At 46.8% G+C, this 24456-nt stretch overlaps 1 protein-coding gene across 2 annotated transcripts in view; it reads right to left on the bottom strand.

Moving 5' to 3' along the window:
* LOC141105616 (C-type lectin domain family 2 member E-like) overlaps window positions 1–24456 on the bottom strand; it is a 181411-nt gene that overhangs the window by 3448 nt on the left and 153507 nt on the right. The window lies entirely within an intron of this gene.

Below are 24456 nucleotides of genomic sequence, written 5' to 3'. Positions count from 1 at the left end.
CAGATATTACCAGCAGATGGGACATTTCCTGACAGTACCCCCCCTCAAAGGAGCGGCCTCCGGACGCTTCAGCTGGTTGTAATTGTCCATAATCTATGGCATCAAACAGTACAAATGATGGGGGTATGTCAGGCTGGGCAACAGGCACTTCAGGCTGGGCATCAGGCACCTCAGGTCAGACAGCGGGCACATCAGGGCACACAGCGGGCTCCAGGTCCTCGAGCTGGGCAGCAGGTTGAACAGCGAGCACCGTAATGGCAGGCTGGGTAATGGGCCCCGGCTCAGCGAGCTTGACACTGGGCACTGGTCCGGCAAGCCGAATAACAGGTACTGGCTTAACAGGCCAAGTGACGGACTCCGGTTTAGCAGACTGGATAACGGGCACCAGTTCAGCAGACTGGGTAAAGGGCACCGGTTCAACAGACTGGGTAACGGGCACCGGTTCAGCAGACTGGGTAACGGGCCCCGAAACTTCAGGCTGAGACACGGGCACCGAAACTTCAGGCTGAGATACTAATTTCAAGACATCAGGCTGGAAGGCAGGCAACGAGACACCAGGCTGGAAAGCAAGCACCGAGACATTAGGCTGGAAGGTGGGCACAATAGACCCGGGAAGCGGGCACATCAGGCTGGAAAGTGGGCACATCAGACTGGGAAGCGGGCACATCAGACTGAGAAGCGGGCACATCAGACTGGAAGGCAGGCTCATTGGACTGGACAGCGGGTACTGAGACATCAGACCAGGCAGCAGGTACTGGACCTTCAGACTGGGCAGCAGACACAGGCGCTGGCACATCAGGCAGAACAACAGGTGCTGGCACAACAGGCTGAACAATTGGTGCATCAGACTAGATAGCAGGTACTGGAACTTCAAACCGGGCAGCCGGTACTGGAATTTCAGTCTGGGCAGCTGGTACAGGTGCTGGCACAACAGGCAGAACAGCAGGTACTGGCAAAACAGGCTGAACAACAGGTACATCGGACTGGGCAGTAGTCACTGGAGCGTCAGACTGGAACATGGACACTGGGATGTCAGGCTGAGCAGCAGGCACTGGGACCTCAAACTGGACAGCGGGCACAGGCATTGGTACAACAGGCTGAGTAGCAGACACTGGCACATCCTGCTGGGCAGCGGACAGGAACACCTCAGGCTGGGCAGTGGACAGGAGCACCTCAGGCTGGGCAGCGGACAGGAGTACCTCAGGCTGGGCAGCGGACAGGAGCACCTCAGGCTGGGCAGCGGACGGTGGCCCATCAGGCTGGGCAGCGGACGGTGGCACATCAGGCTGGGCAGCAGACAGTGGCACATCAGGCTGGGCAGCAGACAGTGGCACATCAGGCTGGGCAGCAGACAGTGGCACATCAGGCTGGGCAGCAGACAGGAACACATCAGGCTGGGCAACAGACAGGAACACATCAGGCTGGGCAGCAGACAGGAACACATCCTGCAGGGCAGCAGACAGGCACACATCCTGCAGGGCAGCAGACAGGAACACATCAGGCTGGGCAGCAGACAGGAACACATCAGGCTGGGCAGCAGACAGAAACACATCAGGCTGGGCAGCAGACAGGAACACATCAGGCTGAGACACTGGCTGGATAGCAGACAGAGATTTTGCAGAATCAGATGGGTTATCAGGTTCAGCTGGCATGCAAGCAGACTGGAGCAGGTTGGTTGGTGTGGAGGCAGGTTGGGTTACTGGCAAGATTGTTTAGGTTGGAAAGAACTTCCGTTTCTTCTTTGGCTTAACTGCTGGAGATCTGTAGGTGACTGCAGGACTGTAGGTAGGAGGTGAGGCGTACTGAAGAGAAGGCCTGGGATATGACAAGGTGGGAACAGTGGCCAGAGGAAGTTCTTGCGGGGAAGTTGTAGGTAGCAGAGAAGAGGCAGGCAGGTTAAAGGCAGGATAAGTGCAGCGGGAGGAGACAGGGTATTGATATTTGGTGGGAAGCAGGGTATATTGGGCTGAAACGGAGGTTGCCATGGGTGAAGGGGAAAAAGACTCCTGGGCAGGCAGGTGTCTAATAGCAGGTCTGGGTTGTGAAGAGCTGACTGAGGCTGGAAATAATAAGTCTGACCATGCCTGTAGTATAGGTTGAACAAACGTGGGTTCACATACTGCCTGTCTAACCAGGGACTGCACCGAATCTATACAATCCACTAGCACCTGTCGCGGACACTGGCTGCAAGGACCTTTTTCTGTCCACATTCACCCTGTTATTTGGTATTTCTATATTAATCTTTTTTTTTTTTTTGAACTTGCCCAATACATGATTCTTGAAAGAGCTGATCACATTAACCTGCAGAGACGAACTGTCTGGTCACCAGGTCTGCCTTAAGTGTTGTGTTAATTAACATGTTAATTATATTATTGTCTTTTAAGTTTTTGCTAGAGGGGAGGGGGGAGTGTCCATGAGTCAGCCCTACCTCGTTATCTAACCCCTTGTGTTAAATGTGTATAAAAAGGCTGTGTTCTGTCCAATAAAGCAGTCAAGATTCTACAAGCTATTATCGACTAGACTTGTATTTACTGCAGCTATAATATTATATCTGTCTGATGGTCATACTGGAGTAAGCGGTGTTATTGACGGAGGCACTCAGTGGAGTGTGGGATAGGATCCGTCACAGCACCTATTTAGGACAAGCTGAATAATGCTCCAGAAAGTATACAGCATCATCCTCCAACAGCCATACCAGAGACTCCACCTGATCACTACTGAAGGGGGGAGAAAAATCATCACTTCCTTTAGGACTGCTAGACAAGGCTAGCTCAGCACACACCTGTATCAGGGGCTGAACGTTTTTAAACAGTAATCTACCCTGATCAACCAGAGAATTGGCCAGATGGATACACTCCAGGAGCTGATCCCTGGCCCACTCTTTCAATACCAGACGACAGTAATTGTTATCCTCCAACACCAGTGAGGCAAGGAGAACAACTGTTTCTGATTGCATTTTAGTAGCAGTAACAGCACTACAATGGTTCCTCTGCGCAGTCACTTCTGGTCAGAGATGGCCTTGGTTTACTGTCATGAACAGGTGTGACCAGAACCGTGTGATCTGCGACAGAGGATACCAAAACGTATATAAGTGAAAATATAATAATTTATTAAAGTAAGTGAATAGTATAGTACAACCACCTCCAATATGACACAGTGCAATAACCAACCACAGACAGAGACCCACAAATAACAACAGACAGATAAGTACAATAAATGGGAAATATCAGGATCATAAACAATAGCCAGGCCAGGGTCATACACAGCAGATCAGCAGATGGACAGGGGATGTTCCAGAGACATAAACGTAAGCCAGGCCAAGGTCATACACAGGGAGATCAGCAGATGGGGTCAGGAACACAGGACGGGGAGAGGATGGATGGATCAGACTGCAGGCAGGGATGCAAGGTAACAGGTGGGACAGGATAGGGATCGGGAAAGGGAGACAGTATCCAAAAAACGAGTCACAGGTTCAGGGCAAATGAACAGGTTCAGAATCAGGATCAGATCACAAGCTAGCAGGTCAGGGCGCAATGAAGAAACCAAGGCAAACACGTGAGTGCTTGCCGGGTATTTATAGGCCTGTGATTGGCCTCAAGTGACACCTAATTGTAGGAGGTACTGTCTTCTCCACACTGCCAGGATCCATCCGCTGGTGGACGCCAGTACTCCGGCCCAAAGATGACATAACATCAGCAGGGAAAAGCTCTCCTGACAGTTCCAAACTGCCAGGAGACACCTGCTGGTGGACCTCAGTACTGCATGCCAAATGACAGATATTACCAGCGGATGGAACATTTCCTGACACTGACCCTTCCACTGCAGATTTGGTGGTGGACAATCCCAACTCACTGTCAGGGCTGGGCTCAGCCCTTCCTTCTCTCAGCTTCCTTCTCTCAGCTGTTGATGATATCCTGCTCGTCAGTCCTGCCTACTTAAGCCGTCCAGTCAAGAGGATTTCTGCCTTCGCCTTGGTCAACACAAACAATCTCCTGCGATCCTGTTCAAGACTTGCTTTGCTGACATTTCTTCTGGCTCCAGATCCTGCTTGCTGATCCACTACATTGATCCCTTACTTCTGGCTTGGCTGACTATCCGTACCAGTTACTGAACTTTGGCTATGTTTTTACTACGTTTGTTCTTTTTACTTTTATTATTAAATAAGTGTGATTTAACTGTACTTCTGTCTCGGCCTGATTTCTTGGTTTCTGACACTCACCCCCTGGCACATCTAGCTGGGCCATTCCAGTTAAGGTGGCCTGTAGGCAGGACAACCTCCCCTCCTATGCTAATTGGTGGGATGTTCCTCTGCCAGGTTTTTATGCAGATGTAAATTGTATGGTTTCCTGTGCACACTAACCTTTTTTCTTTTTTCCGTTCAAAAGCATGTAACAGGTCATAGACTCTTTACCTCCTTTAGCGGACCAAAGGTTCTTTGGTGGGGGGAGTGTGTAGCAGGGGCTACTCTATCACCCGTGGTCCCGCACCTCCCGTCATTCCTGCCAGCGACCGCCGGACTGAATAGACACTGACACAGGCACTCACTGAGGGAGAGCACGCCTGTCAGTCCCTGTGGGGGATTTCTCCCCCTCTCTCTCCTTTTCCTGTGTCCGTATTGGCAGGGGGAGGGAGCCAATCAAGCAGCAGCAGAGGACCATGGGACTTGAATTCTCATCACAATACAGCCCCATTGATTTCTATAGGGGGTGAAACTACCAAGCCCAGCCTGCTTTGCAAGAAGGGGGGGCTAGCTAAAGACTTAAGCTTGTTGGGCTGAGGGGAGATCACCATGAAGCAGGGAGGTGAACAGAGGTGTGAGGAGAGACTACAGGCACCTGCTGAAGAACCATGCAAAGAAGGTTCCAGAGACTACCCAGAGACGGTTGAAGATGGATGTACCTTCTGTATCACCTAATATCTCTATTTTTATATGGAATATCTCTGAAATTATGTGAGATCTAACATTAAAACCACTTGATCTTACCGGATCTAATGAATATCTATTAGCCTGAATGATTTTTGGCCAGAAAATTGCATGTGGGGGGGGCTAACCTGTCCATATGTACCACCTAATATCTCTATTTTAGATGTGGAATATCTCTAAAATGATGTGAGATCTAACATTAAAACCATTTGATCTTACTGGATCTAACGAATATCTATTAACCTGAATGATTTTTGGCCAGAAAATTGCATGTGAGGGGCTAACCCGTCCATATGTACCACCAAATATCTCTATTTTGATGTGGAATATCTCTGAAATGATGTGGGATCTGACATTAAAACGACTTGATCTTAACGGATCTAACGAATATCTATTAGCCTGAATGATATTTGGCCAGAAAATTGCATGTGTGGGGGCTAACCCATCCATGTGTCCCACCTAATATCTCTATTTTGATGTGGAAAATCTCTGAAATGATGTGAGATCTAACGTTAAAACCACTTGATCTTACCAGATCTAACGAATATCTATTAGCCTGAATGATTTTTGGCCAGAAAATTTGATAAGGGGGAGCCAGCCCCCCTCATTAATCACTTAATAAGTCTCTAATTATGTGAGATCTAATGTTAAAACCACTTTATCTTACCGGATCTAATGAATATCTAATAGCCTGAATGATTTTTGGCCAGAAAATTTGATAAGGGGGGGGGTAACCCGTCCATATGTACCACCTAATATCTCTATTTTGATGTGGAATATCTCTGAAATGATGTGAGATCTAACGTTAAAACCACTTGATCTTACCGGATCTAACAAATAGATCCAAAATAACTAACTGTTTGGTCAATTTTTTGATAAGGGGGGGCTGATGACGGGTTAGCCCCCCAGCAAATAACTGTTAATATTGCTTCTTCTGTGTGAGATCTAACGCAAACAACGGTTGATCTAACCTGATCTAACAAAGATCTAACAAACTGCATAAGATTATTTTCAAAAATTTTGATATGGGGGGGCTAACCCAGCAGAGGTCAAATATTGTGCTGATTGAGATGTTTGAACAGCTTCCACAGCGAGAAATAGTAAAGTCTGGCATTATGAAAAGCTGCAGGAAAAGCTTTCCTGTTCACTACCATAAGGCAGTTCTACTGCTTTGAAAACTGTGAAAGCTTACTTTTTGTTTTTCTTTCTTTTCATTTTTAGAACATATATATATATATATACTATATGCAGAGTTTGTGCAGAGTTTTTGGGGTGCACTTGGTACATGGTACAAAGTTTAGGGATGCACTACATGCAGAGTTCCGGGGTGCGCTTGGTACATAGTACAGCATTTAGGGATACACTACATGCAGAGTTCCGGGGTGCGCTTGGTACATAGTACAGAGTTTAGGGGTTCGCTATGTGGAGAGTTTTTGGGGTGCACTTGGTACATGGTACAAAGTTTAGGGATGCACTACATGCAGAGTTCCGGGGTGCGCTTGGTATATAGTACAGCGTTTAGGGATGCACTACATGCAGAGTTCCGGGGTGCGCTTGGTACATAGTACAGAGTTTAGGGGTTCGCTGTGTGCAGAGTTTCTGCGGTGCACTTGGTACATGGTACAAAGTTTAGGGATGCACTACATGCAGAGTTCCGGGGTGCGCTTGGTATATAGTACAGCGTTTAGGGATGCACTACATGCAGAGTTCCGGGGTGCGCTTGGTACATAGTACAGAGTTTAGGGGTTCGCTGTGTGCAGAGTTTCTGCGGTGCACTTGGTACATGGTACAAAGTTTAGGGATGCACTACATGCAGAGTTCCGGGGTGCGCTTGGTGCATAGTACAGCGTTTAGGGATACACTACATGCAGAGTTCCGGGGTGCGCTTGGTACATAGTACAGAGTTTAGGAGTTCGCTATGTGCAAAGTTTTTGGGGTGCACTTGGTACATGGTACAAAGTTTAGGGATGCACTACATGCAGAGTTCCGGTGTGCGCTTGGTACATAGTACAGCGTTTAGGGATGCATTACATGCAGAGTTCTGGGGTGCGCTTGGTACATAGTACAGAGTTTAGGGGTTCGCTGTGTGCAGAGTTTCTGGGGTGCACTTGGTACATGGTACAAAGTTTAGGGATGCACTACATGCAGAGTTCCGGGGTGCGCTTGGTACATAGTACAGCGTTTAGGGATGCACTACATGCAGAGTTCGGGGGTGTGCTATGTACAGGGTGCAGAGTTTAGGCTTCGTCCACAGCTGCTTACCCCTGCATCCCCCATCCCCCATCCACATTCACCCCTCTTCAGCTCTGACCTCTGCATGCAACTCCCCCCTCACTTCACCCATATCCCCCCCCCCCTTAAAAGATCCACCATCTTCCACATAACTTACTTTTGTTGCTGTATTAAGCTGAAGCACCCAGCAGGCACTAGTACCTCCCCGCACACTGTAGGTGACTCCTCCTCTCTCACTTGCAGGGAGATCATCTAGTGGGGGTGTCAGGATCCGCAATGCACCCCAGGCACCTGCATCTCCCTTGTTACCATCCTGCACTCAGTGGGAGCTGCTCAGGAGATCAGATCTGTGGGAGCCGTTGGGAGACAAACCCTCACTGGTAAACACAGAAGCCGAACTTCTGTGTTTACAAGCGATAGTGGTGAGCAGCGAGCAGAGGGCCTGAGGCCTGAGCCAGAGGTGGTGGAACTGAGTTCCACCAAGATCCAGCTGAAAAAAAGCCATATATATATATATATAAGCCATATATATATATAATTTTTTTTTTTTTTTTTCATTTTGGACATGTATAGATTTGTGTTGTCAGCACATGCATTATTAGAATATAAATTTCACCTTTCATTTCTTTTTGTGTAAGATGTTGGCAATTTTGTTCAGCAAATATACTGTATATCTATAAACACACACACACACACACACACATACTTTGTCATAATTTACATTCCACGGTAAGTAGATGTGATATTTAATATATTACACTTCAAGCTAAGCTTCCTTAATCTTCATAGCCATGAATGGCTTAGTTTTCGGAAACACCCTCACTGTACAGAGTTTCCAGCACTCAAAAAGACTTAACAATTTAATAAGCTGGATTTAACAATATTCATATTTTCTGTCAGAAAAAAATGCAAGTGCAAGTCTTTATTCAAATGGGCCAAAGGCCTGTACAGCATTTATAGTTTATTCATCCAGAGGTTACAGATGTTATGTGCAGCTTTCACTAGCAGCCTGTTAAAAATCAGTGACAGAATGTCAGACACAGGGGTTGTACGGATGTTCTCACACATCCAAGTGTTTACATTCAAACAATGATGGATACACAGCCCTGAACTTATACAGACTTTGCCTAGGCCCATGCACCCATCCCTGCATGGATGCCAATGCTCAGGTGTACAGAAAGCTCTATACAGCCACTCCTGCCATTCATTTTTTAACAGGATGTAAGCAACAGTTGCATAGAACATCTGTCACTTCCGAGTGCATAAACACTTCTGTGTCCTTGTGAATCTTCCCTAATGCCCTCTACACACGATAGGATTTTCCAACAACAAAATCCATGTTTTTTTTCAGACAGATGTTGGCTCAAACTTGTCCTGCATACACACGATCACACAAATCTTGTCGGAAATGTGCATGACAGGTGAGTGTGACCGTCTCTCAATGGAGCCGGTTCACACAGGTCCGGGGCAGCCATGGTCTGGATTGCAGAAGGGTCCTTTGCGTCTTTGGGTCTGGTTCAGGTGCAAATTCAGGCAGAAATTCGGACCTGAACCAGTAAACAGACATGCACCGGACCCCAAACACAAACCCGCGGCCACACATATGTTGTCATATTTCTTGTTCAATGTTCTTATTGATCATTAATAGGGATGAGCTGAACACCCCTGGTTCGGTTCGCACCAGAACCTGCGAACGGACCGAAAATTTGCACGAATATTAGAACCCCATTGACGTCTATGGGACTCGAACGTTCGAAATCAAAAGTGCTCATTTTAAAGGCTAATTTGCATGGTATTGTCCTAAAAAGGGTTTGGGGACCCGGGTTCTGCCCCAGGGGACATGTATCAATGCAAAAAAAACTTTTAAAAATTGACTTTTTTCGGGAGCAGTGATTTTAATGATGCTTAAAGTAAAAAAATAAAAAGTGAAATATTCCTTTAAGTATCGTTCCTGGGGGGTGTCTATAGTATGCCTGTAAAGTGACGCGTGTTTCCCGTGCTTAGAACAGTCCCTGCACAAAATGTCATTTTTAAAGGAAAAAAAGTCATTTAAAACTGCTTGCGGCTTTAATGTAATGTCGGGTCCTGGCAATATGGATGAAAATCAGTGAGACAAACGGAATGGGTACCCCCCAGTCCATTACCAGGCCCTTTGAGTCTTGTATGGATATTAAGGGGAACCCCGCACCCAAATTAAAAAAGGAAAGGTGTGGCGCCCTCAGGCCCTATATACTCTGAACAGCAGTATACAGGCGGTGCAAACAAGACAGGGACTGTAGGTTTGTTGTTAAGTAGAATCTGTTTGTAATTTTGAACTGGTACATTTTTAACGTGTTTAGCGCCAGCCAAAAAATCTATTTTAAGCTTTTTGGAAAACCTAGGGAAGGGTTATCACCCGTGTGACATTTGTTTTGCTGTCTGTGCTCCTCTTCAGAAGATTTCACCTCACTTTTTGTCCCAATGACAAATGTTTTTTGAAAATTTGGGTTTTTTTGTGAAACAAGGATGGGTGATAAAGCATCAGTGGAAAGGAGAAATGTTTTTCCCATATTAACTCTTACAGGAGAGAATTTCCCTTCCTAGGGGTAGATTTCATCTCACTTCCTGTTGTCTCCTTCCGTTTGCAAGTAGGAGTCGTTTGTAAGGTGGATGTTTGAAAGTAGGGGCCTGCCCTATATACTCAGCAGAAATTTGGGCCTTAGGTGTTGTTGTGGCCACAACACTGTAAGCCCTCACAGGGCCCTGCTGTGAAATATTAGATCAAGAACTGTAATTACATGCCCCTGTAGAACAGGGGCAGAAAAATTGGGCCTTTGGTGGTGGTGCTGCTGGTGCCACAACACTGTAATAGGGCGTACACACGGTCGAACTTTGTTCGGACATTCCGACAACAAAATCCTCTGATTTTTTCCGACGGATGTTGGCTCAAACTTGTTTTGTCTACACACGGTCGCACAAAGTTGTCGGAAAATCCGATCGTTCTAAACGCGGTGACGTAAAACACGTACGTCGGGACTATAAACGGGGCAGTGGCCAATAGCTTTCATCTCTTTATTTATTCTGAGCATGCGTGGCACTTTGTCTGTCAGATTTGTGTACACACGATCGGAATTTCCGACAACAGATTTTGTTGTCGGAAAATTTTATCTCCTGCTCTCCAACTTTGTGTGTCGGAAAATCCGATGGAAAATGTCCGATGGAGCCCACACACGGTCGGAATTTCCGACAACACGCTCCGATCAGACATTTTCCATCGGAAAATCCGACCGTGTGTACGGGGCATAAGTCCTCACAGATACTCTTGGTGGGCGTAGAAACGGGCCCTGCTGTGAAATATTAGATCAAGAATTGTAATTACATGCCCCTGTTGAACAGGGGCTGAAAAATTGGGCCTTAGGCACTGGTGCCACAACACTGGAACCCCTCACAGATACTCTAGTTGGAGCGCAGGAACTAGCCCTGCTGCAAAGAATTGCATCAAAAATTGTAATTACACGCCCTTGTTAAACAGGGGCTGAAAAATTGGGCCTTAGGCACTGGTGCTGGTGCCACAACACTGCAACCCCTCACAGATACTCTAGTTGTAGCGCAGGAACTAGCCTTAAAATTGGGCCTTAGGCACTGGTGGCGAGACTGGCGGCGCCCAGAACCAAAAATGCTATCATCATGATCATTGAGGAGGAAGAGGATAATTACTCAGTATAACAGGATAGTCACTCAGCATCAGCATAGGCAGTCTTTGAAGGGATCTGACATTTAAAAAAAATGTATTCGGTTACATCAGCATCAGGTGCTTGGTAGCTGGTGGTGATCCAAGACTGATTCATTTTTATGAAGGTCAGTCGTTCGACCGAGTCGGTGGACAGACGCACCCTGTGATCGGTTACAAAGCCTCCAGCAGCACTGAATGTGCGTTCCGAAAGAATGCTGGATGCAGGACAGGCCAGTAGCTCAATTGCATACTGTGCAAGTTCTGGCCAGTGATCCATCCTCAAGACCCAGTAACCCAAAGGATTTTCGGTGGGAAAGGTGTCCAAGTCAGATCTTGCCCCTAGGTATTCCTGCACCATGTAAAACAGACGCTGGCGATGGTTGCTGGAACCGATCATACCTTGGGGCTGCGGACTAAAAAATTGTCTGACCGCATCAGTCAGACGGCCACCTTCTCCACCTTCTTTGACTGACCGAAGCCTCAGCAACACATTGTCCAGAAACAGGAGTTTGTAACCTCCCAGTCTCTGGGAACGCGTTGCACAGACCTTATGCATGGCCTCCTGAAGATGTTTCATCCTCTGCTCCCTCTGCGACAGCAAGATAAGGTCTGCAACCTTACCCTTGTAACGTGGATCAAGGAGGGTTGCCAGCCAGTACTGATCCTTCTCCTTGATACCACGAATACGAGGATCCTTCCGCAGGCTTTGCAGGATCAGGGAGGCCATGCAGCGTAGGTTTGCTAGGGGCATTCGGTCCAGAGTCCTCTGGGTCACTAAGGACGACATGATCCGCAGCCACCTCCTCCCAGCCACGTACAAGTCCATGTGTTTCTTGGGACTGTAAATGATCCCTTAAAGACTGCTTCTGATGCTGAGTGCCAGGCTCCACCTCCATACTGACACAATCCTCCTCCCCCTCCTCCTCGTCCTCTTCCTGTGTGATCGGCGGGCACGCAGGAACACTGTCTGGATAAAGGGGGCCTTGAGAGCTAAGGAAGTCCTCCTCTTCCTGCCTCTGTTCTGCCTCAAGTGCCCTGTCCATTATTTCACGCAGCGTGTGCTCCAACAGGTGGACAAGGGGGACAGTATCACTGATGCATGCACTGTCACTGCTCACCATCCTCGTGGCCTCCTCAAATGATGACAGGACAGTGCATGCATCCCTGATCATGGCCCACTGGCGTGGGGAAAAAAAACAAGCTCCCCTGACCCTGTCCTGGTGCCATAGTCGCACAGGTACTTATTGATGGCCCTCTGCTGCGTGTGCAGCCGCTGCAGCATGGCCAACGTTGAGTTCCACCTGGTGGGCATGTCACAGATTAGGCGGTTCTTGGGCAGGTTAAATTCCTTTTGGAGGTCTGCCAGCCGAGCACTGGCATTATATGACCGGCGGAAATGCACACAGACTTTCCTGGCCTGCCTCAGGACATCCTGTAAGCCCGGGTACCTGCCCAAGAACCGTTGCACCACCAAGTTAAGGACGTGAGCCAAACAGGGCACATGGGTCATTTGTCCCTGTCGGAGGGCGGAGAGGAGGTTGGTGCCATTGTCGCAAACCACCATTCCTGCCTTAAGTTGGCGTGGCGTTAACCACCTCTAAACTTGCCCTTGCAGAGCTGAGAAAACCTCTGCCCCAGTGTTGCTCCTGTCTCCCAAGCACACCAGCTCAAGCACCGCATGGCATCTTTTGGCCTGCATACATGCGTAGCCCCTTGAATGCCTACGGAGCACCGCTGGTTCCGAGGACAAAGCACAGGAAGAGGCCATGGAGGAAGAAGAAGAGGAGGGGGTGGAGGAGAGAGGTGTGTCAGAATCATTAGTAGTGGTATTTTGGAGGCGTGGTGGCGGAACAACCTCCAACACTACTGCACCTTGTCCTGCATCCTTCCATGAGTCAGCGGTAATATGCACCTTACCGCTGACCGCCCTGTCCAGCGAGGCATGGACATTGTCTTCCACATGCCGGTAGAGAGCCGGAATCGCCTTCCGTGAGAAAAAGTGGCGTGTGGGTACCTGCCACTGAGGAACTGCACATTCCGCTGGGCATGTGGATGGCTGGGAGCGAACTTCTTTTGGCGGTGCAGCAGCTGGGGCAGGGAAATTTGCCTGGTACAATCTGACGTTGGTGTACCGAAAGCAGATTGCCCACAAGTAATTGGCTGTGACACACCTAATTCTACACCTTCATTCCTCTCAGTGCAGGTCTCAGAGAGGACTGAAGGTATAGTGGGGTTGGAGATCTCAGCTGATGAGGAGCAAGGAGAGGTCCTCTTTGTTCTTTGGTGTGGGTCTTTTAGATACGCTTGCCAACGAATTGCATGGCAGGTCAACATATGTCTGGTCAAGCATTTGGTTCCCAAGCGGGAGATGTTTTGGTCAAGCGAGATATGCTTGAGACATATGTTGCAAATAGCAGCGGTGCGATCTGATGCACTCGTCTCAAAAAAGGCCCACACCAAAGAACTTTTGGAATAACGCGGAGAGACAGCAGCGCCCTGCACATGCGGAGCTTTGCGGTGTGATGCAGTCAGTGTGCTGCCCTTAGGCTGGCCCCTGGAGGGCATCCTGCCTCGTTGGTGATGTGCCTCCTCCTCCTCCTCTCTCCTATCAGGCACCCACGTTGAGTCAGTGACCTCGTCATCCCCTCCCTCCTCATCACTGGAGCAAACCTGGCAGTATGCTGCAGCAGGGGGAGCATGACTTCCAGATTGCTGTCCTTCTTGGGCACCCCCTCTGTCTGTGATCACGTTACTGCCTTCATCTAGCTCAGTATCATCATCAGAGCCTTCTAAACGCTGGGCATCCTCCTGGAGCATGTACCCAACACTGTGGTCAAACAGTTCGAGGGACTCCTCAGGAGAACATGGTGGGGCTAGGGAAGGAGTCACTGATGCCATTGAGCTGAGGGAAGAGGCCGCGTTGGCAGCTGCTTTGCCAGACAAAGTACCCTGAGCATGGGTGAGAGAGGATGAGGAGGATGAGGACGGCTTGGTCATCCACTCGACCAAGTCTTCCGCATGTTGCGGTATAACGCGGCCAGCTGCCGAAAAAAAGGCCAAGTGTGTCCCACGGCCACATGCTGATGAGGATGCACCGTCTCCACGACCAGCACTGTTGCCTCTAGACACAGAGCCTGCTTGCCCTCTTTTATTGGCTTGTGACTGTCTGCCTCTCCTTGTTGGCCTTCCAGACATACTAATGGCCTGCAGTGAGATGTAGCTGCACTAAGCTGGGATATATATATGTATATATATACTGATACTGCAGCTAGCAAAATCAACTGCCTGCCTGTAGTATGAGAACAACACCAATCTTCTACAGGTAGATTTAGATGAACACTGTGCAGAGGACGCACTACACTAACTCGTATCTTTAGCTGAACAGTGTGAGGAGTACGCACTACACTAACTTGTAGCTTTAGCTGAACACTGTGCAGAGGTCACACTAAACTAACTTGTAGCTTTAGCTGAACACTGTGAGGAGGACGCATTACACTAACTGTAAATAGTCTAGCTGCCTGACTGTGGTACTAATAGGATCAGAAGAACACAAGCAATTTTCTTCAGGTAGCTGTAAATACTGTAACAACACAAGGAAGATAATAACAGGAACGGATCTAGCTAAACTGAATACAATATATATATATATATATATATATATATATATATATATATATATATATATATATATATATATATATACACACAACACCTGGGATGCATATATATACACAAACACAATACACTGTAAGTGCAGCTAACTGACTGACTGTCCTGCCTAATCTATCTAACTTAAATCAAATGACACTGTCTCTCTGTCTCTCAACTCTCAACGCCGGAACACACACTACACAGGGCCGCCGTGCAGGTGGCCTTATATAGTTTGGGGCGTGTACTAAACCCCCTGAGCCATAATTGGCCAAAGCCACCCTGGCTTTGGCCAATTACAGCTCTCTCTACAGACGGCGCTGTGATTGGCCAAGCATGCGGGTCATAGTGCATGCTTGGCCAATCATCAGCCAGCAATGCACTGCGATGCCGCAGTGAATTATGGGCCGTGACACGCCACACGAATTTGGCACGAACGGCCCATATTGTTCGCAATTCGGCGAACGGACGAACAGACGATGTTCGAGGCGAACATGGGTTCGACTCGAACACGAAGCTCATTTCTAATCATTAACCTCTTGCCACCCACGTAATGCATATGTTCAGCAGCAAATAGGGTGCAATTTAATATCTACACATAGCACACAGGGCCACCATCAGTGGGGGACAGTCCATACACAGGTACGGGGCACAGGTGTCCCGAGGGGCCAGCCACCAGAGTTGCCACCTGTCCAGTTTTGACCCGGACAGTCTGTGTTTCAGTCTGTCTGAAGTATGGACACAGATATCTCATGTCCAACAGTCATGTCCCAAAGCAAGTGCCGGGTGCTCTGCTCTCAGCGCATTGCAGCGCCGGTGAGGATTCCAATCATGTGTTGAGCCAGCACAGCAGTGACTGCCTGTACTCTCTATGCATTAGTCCCGCCTCCCCCCGCCTCTCTTATTGCCCAGTGGGAGGAAAATATTGCTACAGTAGACCCACTCCACCTCCCAGCTCCGCCCCCAAACTCAAGTTGCCACACTTTCCAGGCCGCAGGGGCTCCCACTGGTAAGGCAAGCTAATTTGGGTCTTTAGGGGAAGGGGCCGCTCATATGAAGGGACTCTGACCTAATTGGTTCTGTAAGGGGTTCTAATGGAGCTCTTTTGGTGGTGGGCAGTGCTAATATAAAGGGCCTCTGATCTAATTGGTTCTGTAAGGGGGGGGCGTTGATATAAGGTGACTCTGAGCTAATGGGGGGTCTCTAAAGCGGTGCTGACTGCTGATCTGGTGGTTGGGTGTGAGACAATTATAAAGTTTGTCATAGAACTCGCCAAACACCTCAGTCATGGTCTGTGGGCAGTAAGAGGGAGTCCCGTCAGGGTGTTTGATGTGGTCTGGAAAGGGAAGAAAGGGTCTTGGGTGGAGTCTAGAAACCAGCATCCTGTGTGGTTTATTTGAAAATTCATAGGATTTTTGTTTAGCCCATAGGAGCGATTTGTGTACTGTTGACATGTCTAAGGATTTTATTCGGTGACGTAAGAAAGTTACCGTGCACAGCCAGCCCACCGTGGGAGCGCAGAGCAGAGATCTTTCAGCAACTGAAAGTTGGGACAGCAAAGATGATTTCAAATGGGCTATGTTTTTCTTCCTTTGCGAGCCAATACACTGTCCTCGAAAGAATGCCTTATGGGCCTCCCAGAGGGTGGACGTGCTGACCACGGAACCTGTGTTTAATTGAAAATATTCAGTTAAGGCTGTAGAGAGTGTGTCCTTTGTTTCGGAGTGTTTTATCAGGGATTCATTGAGTCTCCAATGACATTTCCTGGGAAACGCAGCGGAAAGGCTAAGATCTAGAGTTAAGGGAGCGTGGTCCGACCAGGTAATGGGTCCCAGGTCGGACGACAACGTGTGTGATAGTAGGGGGCTGAAATGAGGAAGTAGTCTAGTCTAGTCTAGAGAACATCTTATGAGGGGGGGAATAGAACGAAAAAATGTCTACCTGTGGGATGTTTGATCCGCCATGCTTCAAACATGCGATGTGTTCGGATCATTTGTCTAAAGGAAGTGGCCAAGGAATGTGTAGCGGAGGATGACGGGGCAAGAAACAAAGATTTCCTATCTCTGGTGGGAGAGAGGACAGCATTAAAGTCGCCACCTATTATCGTAAAGGGTTGCGAGAATTTTTGTAGGCGTTCAAAAGCATCAGTAAGAAATTTAACCTGACCTGAATTGGGGATATATATATTCATGATCGTTATAGGGTTAGACAAGTAAGTGCCCTGTAAAACTATATAACGACCCTGGGGGTCTAAGTGGGTTGAATTGATCTGGAGAGGGCAAGAGCGTCTTATCAGTACTGCTACTCCTGCCTTTCCAGATGGGTCAGACGCCAGAAAGGACAGCGGAAAGTATTTAGAGGCGAATTTCAGGGATCCTCCAGCTCGGAAGTGTCTCCTGAACCAGGATTACATCCGCGCCGGAGGTCCTGAACTCCCACAATGCCAGCCATCTTTTCTTAATAGAATTCAGGCCCTTTACATTATATGACATTAGTTTTAGAGCCATGTTAGGTCAAAACATTTAGGCCAGAAAACATTCAAAACAATGGGCGCTAGCCCAGCAGTGTAAAGACACCTATGTAGGCTTTTAACAAACCATAATCTGCCATGGAACTTACTGTAAAGAGGGTAATCAACAATAAGGCTGATATTGTTAATACTGACAAGAAAACAATAAAAGTAAGCATAGAGACATAAATAATAACAATAATTAAAAGTAAAATAAAAATAATAGTAAAAAATTTGTAAGAAAAAAAATCCTCTGGAGAAAAATGTTGTGGAGTGGTCCAAAAAAAGAACCAAAAAAGGGACCAATGTAGAACATGTAGCATAACAACAGAAAGGCCCGTCGGACCCAAAAAGAAAAAACATCGGTAATAGACCTAAAAGGCAAAAGCCTGTCAGGGGGCCTCGGCCGCAGCCTGAGGACCCGTAGGGGAGCAAAGCAGTCTCCAACATGGGGGGGTGGAGCGTGACATCCCGCCACGACGATCCGATAATGCTGCTAACACTTCGGGTCCTCCTCAAAGCATCCGTGCTGTGAGCAGTTGTGGAGGGGAAGGACTCCCGTTAGGCAACAATTCAGGAAACAAATAATGTTAACAGTGCAAAAAAAGGGTGATGCATAGGAACAATGTAGAATGCCTGGTGATGAGGCAAAACTGTCTCCCTTAGGGGATTGACTGAGGGATCGTGTTCCCATGGGGGAGGAAAAAGAAGACCCAGTGGGGATTCTTCAGTAAATCAGGTGGGTGGTCTGGAGCTTTGAGAGCGTTTAAGGAAGGCATCTCCTTCCTGGAGGTCACGTAGGGTGTGTTGGACCCCTTCCATAGTGACATTTAGGCGAAAAGGAAAGCCCCAATAGTAAGGGACCTTATGCTGTTGGAGATGAGTGGTGATGGGCCGTAGAGAGCGTAGTTTGGCCAATGTGATAGGAGATAGGTCACTGAACAGTTGGAGTTTGTCTCCTTTGTATTCAATGCTGGACCTGTTACGAGTGGCCCTTGTCAGGGCCTCTTTGCTGTCATAAAAGTGGAAACGCACCACTATGTCACGGGGTCTGGCTTCCGCAGGGGGTTTAGGGGCCAAGAACCTATGGGCTCAATCCATACCCCAATCTATGTCCACTATTTCAGGTGCCAGGACATTGTAAAGGCCGAGGAGGTAAGGTCATATGTTGTTGTCAGCAACCTTTTCAGGGACACTGCGGATTCTAAGGTTTTGACGCCTTTCTCTGTTCTCAAGGTCCTCTTGCTGTAATTGTAATTGAGATACAGAGTTTTTAAGAAGAGCATTCTCCTCTTCAAGAGCCTGTACATATTGCAAAGTCTCATTAAATTTTGTTTCCAGTGTTGCTGTGCGTTCACCAAGGGCGTTTATTTCCCCCCTAAGCTCTCTGGAAATCTTCCCCATCTCCTGGGCGATGTGGTTACTTGCTGGGCCAAGGCCTGGAGCTTGAGATCCATCAGCTCAGGAGTCAGTGTCAGCTGAGGAGTGGAGGATGTGTGAGAAGGGGGGATCTGCTGTGAAGGAGCCTCCGCCATCAGCGTGCTGACGTAGTCCTCCGGATCCCCTTGTGAAATTAAGGCCGGGGATTGAGGCCTAGTTAGGAAGCGGTCCATAGTGGAGGAGGGCCACATTAATCATTTTAATATACTGCACTCAGATGAGTGCTGCTGTTCTCCACTGCTGTGGAGTGCTGCTGTGTTTTAAATAAAGAAATATTTATTTTATAAAAAAAATCCCTTACAGACATTTAGAGCCCTTTGTTTTCTTCATTGCTTTTAAGTGTGTTTCACATTTGGTTTATATGATTTGCTTTTACCACTTCAGGATTGTCTAAATGTCATTTCCAGATTATTTTAAATCATTATTTTTCATCTCCTCTTAGCAGTATTATATTGCAAAATATGCCAAGCTTTGACTATCTCACGGAGCACTTTTCAATCCATCATCCGAAAAACGGAAAGAGTATAGAACAACTGCAAACCTACCAAGACATGGCCGTCCACCTAAACTGACAGGCCGGGCAAGGAGAACATTAATCAGAGAAGCAGCCAAGAGGTCCATGGTAACTCTGGAGGAGCTGCAGAGATCCACAGCTCAGGTGGGAGAATCTGTCCACAGGACAACTATTAGTCGTGCTCTCCACAAATCTGGTCTTTATGGAAGAGTGGCAAAAATAAAGCCGTCAGAAGTCCGTTTGCAGTTTTAAAGAAGCCATGTGGGGGACACAGCAAACATGTGGAAGAAGGTGCTCTGGTCAGATGAGACCAAAATGTAACTTTTTGGCCTAAAAGCAAAACGCTGTGTGTGGTGCAAAACTAACACTGCACATCACCCTGAACACACCTTTTCTTCAGCAGGGACAGGGAAGCTGGTCAGAAAACCTGTTAGAATCTGCAAAAGACTTGAGCCTGGGGCGGAGGTTCACCTTCCAGCAGGACAACGACCCTAAACATACAGCCAGAGCTACAATGGAATGGTTTAGATCAAAGCATATTCATGTGTTATGCCTCGTACACACGGTTAGATTTTCCAACGGAAAATGTGCGATCGGAGCTTGTTGTCGGAAATTCCACTGTGTGTGGGCTCCATCGGACATTTTCCATCTGAATTTTCGACACACAAAGTTTGAGAGCAGGCTATAAAATTTTTCGACAACAAAATCCGTTCGCGTCAATTTCGACCGTGTGTGGACAATTCCGACGCACAAAGTGCTACGCATGCTCAGAATAAATTCCGAGACGGAACTGCTCGGTCTGGTAAAATTAGCGTTCGCAATGGATATAGCACTTTCGTTAGGCTGCAATGTTTTAAATTGTTCTCACAAACTTCTTTCTTTATTTTTTTTCGTGATTTCATGAATATAATATTTTTATCTCCCGAAAAAATAATATATTTTGCATGTTTTTGGATACATTTTTTTTTTATTATTTTTTTAAAGCCTGATCTTGTGTTTTATTTATCTTTTTTTTTTTTTTTTTACTCCAGAATAGTTTTGGGTGTGTTTTGTGTGTCAAGTTAGCACAACACCATTATTATCTTGTATTATTTAATCTCAAGGAGGTTGCTTGGTGTTGGTGTCTCTTGTTAATTTCACATTGTATTTTAGAAATGTACCTGCCTCCTCACAAACAAACTGTTCTTTTTGAAGGAAAACACACATAGGCGAGTATAATAAAACAAACCAAATATTTATTAAGGGCTCATAACCAAAGAGGGAGGCAGCGCTGGATAAACTGCAGAAATTGGCAAAGCCTTTGGTCCCCAGGGCACACATCAATTATTTTACTGCAAAATTGGTGGCCTGAGGAGTCCATATATAACGGAGTACAATCTGGTCCAGAAGTCTAAGAGATCATGAACAGCAGCAGATGACATACATGTCCCCAGGCTGTGGTCATACAAGAGCCTGCATCTTTTGCCAGACCAGACTGAACCCAGGCCATCACTCTCTGGTCTTCCTTACACGCTTCCTTCCCGGCTGTGGCTCTGGTGTTGGAGGTGTGGCAGGAGGAGGAGGAGGACCATGGTTGAGCTCACAAATGTGGCTTTGGCTTGTGAGTTGGCCCCTCAACCCCTTATTTAGTGCTTGTAAAATGATAAACTCACATAGGAGGCCTTGGCTCTCCTCCATTTCCATCATTTTGCATGCTGTTATGTCTGCAAAGTCCTCTTCAACACTGTGGGGTGTTCTGAGGGCCGCAGTAGCCTTCCAAAATAGGCCAATTGCTGCCTCCTCCAGGTTACTCCTCTTCCTGCCACTTTTTGGTTGAAGGCGGAGGGGAGGGACCTGGGTATCAGGCAGGCTACTGGGCCCGGCCACCTCCTGGCTGAGACTTTCCTGTGTATGAAAAAGGGACATCATTTTAGTTTTTGGTTCATCAATCACAATCAGAAATTAGGAATCCAAACTAACATAGATTTAACATCATTAATTTGACCAACAGAAATATTTAGAAGAATGCTATACCTGGCTCAAGCTGGGCTCCTCCACATGTTGCTGCCTGGAAGGCCCAGGTTGGACGTCAGAAGCCTCAGCTGGGGGGGAAGGAAGCGTGGAAGGAAGAGTGGATTCAGTCTGACCTGCCAGAAAATGCAGTCTGTCATAGTACCACAGCCTGGGGACATAAATGTCATCTGCAGCTCCTGATCTCTGGGAAACCTTCTTGCGCTCCCTTAGATAAGTGCTCCTCATGCCACCAATTAGGATCTTCAAATAGGTGATGTCTGCCGTGGGGATCACCGGCTTCACAAATTCTAGCAATTGATCCTGCCTCTTTGCCTCTATTTTCAATACATTTGATGTATTCCAATACATTTTTTCTGGCCTACTTCTCTTAAAATAAGTTTGTTGTCTAGATGGGTTTGTAACTAGAATGAAATGCAAACTAGATTCTGTGTAAGGAGAGGACACTCAGCAGCTGTTTACTAGGGATGAGCTTAGAGTTCGAGTCGAACTCATGTTCGACTCGAACATCGGCTGTTCGCCTGTTCGACGAACAGCGAACAATTTGGGGTGTTCGCGGCAAATTCGAAAGCCGTAGAACACCCTTTAAAAGCATATGGGAGAAATCAAATGTGCTAATTTTAAATGATTATATTCATGGTATTGTCATAAAAAGTGTTTGGGGACGTAGGTCCTGCCCCAGGGGACATGTATCAATGCAAAAAAAAGTTTTAAAAAGGGACGTTTTTTCTGGAGCAGTGATTTTAATAATGCTTAAAGTCAAACAATAAAAGTGTAATATTCCTTTAAATTTCGTACCTGGGGGGTGTCTATAGTATTTCTGTAAAGGGGCGCATGTTTCCCATGTTTAGAACAGTCTGACAGCAAAATGACATTTCAAAGGAAAAAAGTCATTTAAAACTACTCACGGCTATTAATGAATTGCCGGTCCGACAACACACATAAAAGTTCATTGATAAAAACTGCATGGGATTTCCCCACAGGGGAACCCCGAACCAAAATTAAAAAAAAAACTGGCGTGGGGGTCCCCCTAAATTCCATACCAGGCCCTTCAGGTCTGGTATGGATATTAAGGGGAACCCCGCGCCAAAATTTTTTAAAAAATGACATAGGGGTCCCCCTCAAAATTCATACCAGACCCTTCAGGTCTGGTATGTATTTTAAGGGGAACCCCGCGCCAAAATTAGAAAAGAAATTGGCCTGGGGTCCCCCCAAAAATCCATACCAGACCCTTATCTGAGCACGCAACCTGGCAGGCTGCAGGAAAAGAGGGGGGATGATAGAGCGCCCTCCCTTCCTGAACCGTACCAGGCCACATGCCCTCAACATTGGGAGGGTGCTTTGGGGTCCCCCCTAAAGCACCTTGTCCCCATGTTGATGAGGACAAGGGCCTCATCCCCACAACCCTTGGCCGGTGGTTTTGGGGGTCTGCGTTTTTATCAATGAAACTTAATGTGTATTGTCGGACGGGCAATTCATTAATAGCCGCGAGTAGTTTTAAATGACTTTTTTCCTTTAAAATGTCATTTTGCTGTCAGACTGTTCTAAACACGGGAAACATGCGCCCCTTTACAGGTATACTATAGACATCCCCCAGGTACGAAATTTAAAGGAATATTACACTTTTATTGTTTGACTTTAAGCATTATTAAAATCACTGCTCCTGAAAAAACTGCCTTTTTTAAAACTTTTTTTTGCATTGATACATGCCCCTGGGGCAGGACCCGGGTCCCCAAACCCTTTTTAGGACAATACAATGCAAATTAGCCTTAAAAATTAGCACTTTTGATTTTGAACGTTCGAGTCCCAGAGACTTCAACGGTGTTCTAACGTTCATGCAAAGTTTTGGTCTGTTTGCAAGTTTTGGTGCGAACCGAACCGGGGGTGTTCGGCTCATCCTTACTGTTTACACATTTGGACGCTGGATCACTAGTGTGGGACAAAAGAACACCCTTTTTATTAAGGGGCCCCAAACAGGTGCTCCAGTGGATACTATAAATTTTGAATATGCACACAGTGTGTCAACATGTGCTATCTGCCATCACAGGAGATCAATGTAGGCGTTTTGGGGGGTGCAACCCCTTCCTCAATAATAAAGTAGCTGAGAGGAAAACACGTCCATTGATCCCCCATGATGGCAGTTAGCACATGTTGACATTCGGCAATTTGTGTGCATCTTCAAAATTTGGCTTTTCCAGGGGTGACTTCACCCCATCTGCTGAACGCAATATCAAACACCGTTTATAAATACTCATGTCTGATATTGTCTTCAATTTCTACAAAAGTTGAACTTTGTAAGTTCCAGAGTTGTGTATTTCTTTTTGGTTTTAAACATGCCTGTTTTACCTTAAAAGGCAATTTCTACTTTTAATGTGACCCAAAAAAATGATATACAACAAACATGTCGGTTTGTTTTAAAAACCTTTTCTAAATGCACATGTGATTGTACTTTTATTAAAAAGATTGAGAATCAACAATGTGTGGCTTCTTCTTTCAATGCTGCAAAGCATTTTTTGGAGTGTAAAGTTATTGTTTTCAGTGACAATGGGGGTTATTTCCTAAAGGGAAATCCACTTTGCACTACAAGTGCAGTTTCAGTGCAGTCTCAAGTGCACTTGTAGTGCAAAGTGGATTTTCCTTTAGTAAATAACACCCAACAGTGCTTTATTATTTTACACAATCATGCCATTTTCAGGACTCCCCAAATTTCAGTCATGGTCAGCTAAAAGAAAGACAAGCAGTAAATCAAAGCAAATATTTGTTCAGTTTAGAATTTTTTTTATTTAAAAAATGTCTCAGACATTGTCTGGCATATCGATGGCCCCCCTAACTGCAAAGTATCCCATGTATCTTAGACGGACCTTGCGGGCACTCTGGGGGGGGGCAATCTAGGATGGCCAGCTTGAAGCACCGTCAGGGTTGGTTCATTATGAATTCCGGCCTCAGGTCCAACTGAGCCAGAATAGTTCCAAGAATTTCTCCTTAAAAAGTTGTGGAGAACACAGCAAGCCAGGATGATGTGATTGAGTTTATGTTCCGCCATATCGGTGTAAGAAATAGGCGGAACCGGCTGGCCATTATTCCAAACGTGTTCTCCACCACTCTTTTTGCTCTGGCCAGCCAGAAATTAAAAACCCTCTGGTCCGGGGTGAGGGTCCTCATAGGGAATGGCCGCATAAGATGGTCCCCCAGCGCAAATGCTTCATCCACAATGAAGACGAATGGGAGTCCTTCCGCATTGTCTTCTGGAGGTGGCAAGTCCAAGCTGCTATTCTGGAGATGCCTGTAGAACTCTGTGTGGGTGATGACTCCACTATCTGACATCCGGCCATTCTTCCCCACGGCTACATACAGGAACTCGTAAGTAGCCGACACCACCGTCAACATCCCAATACTATTGAACCCCTTGTAGTTGTAATAGTATGACCCCAAGTTGGGTGGTGGGACGATGTGGACGTGTTTCCCTT

This window comes from Aquarana catesbeiana, linkage group LG08 (genome assembly GCF_042186555.1).
Source record: "Aquarana catesbeiana isolate 2022-GZ linkage group LG08, ASM4218655v1, whole genome shotgun sequence".
NCBI classification, from domain to species: domain Eukaryota; kingdom Metazoa; phylum Chordata; class Amphibia; order Anura; family Ranidae; genus Aquarana; species Aquarana catesbeiana.
This window is presented reverse-complemented; position numbering and strand designations above follow the sequence as displayed.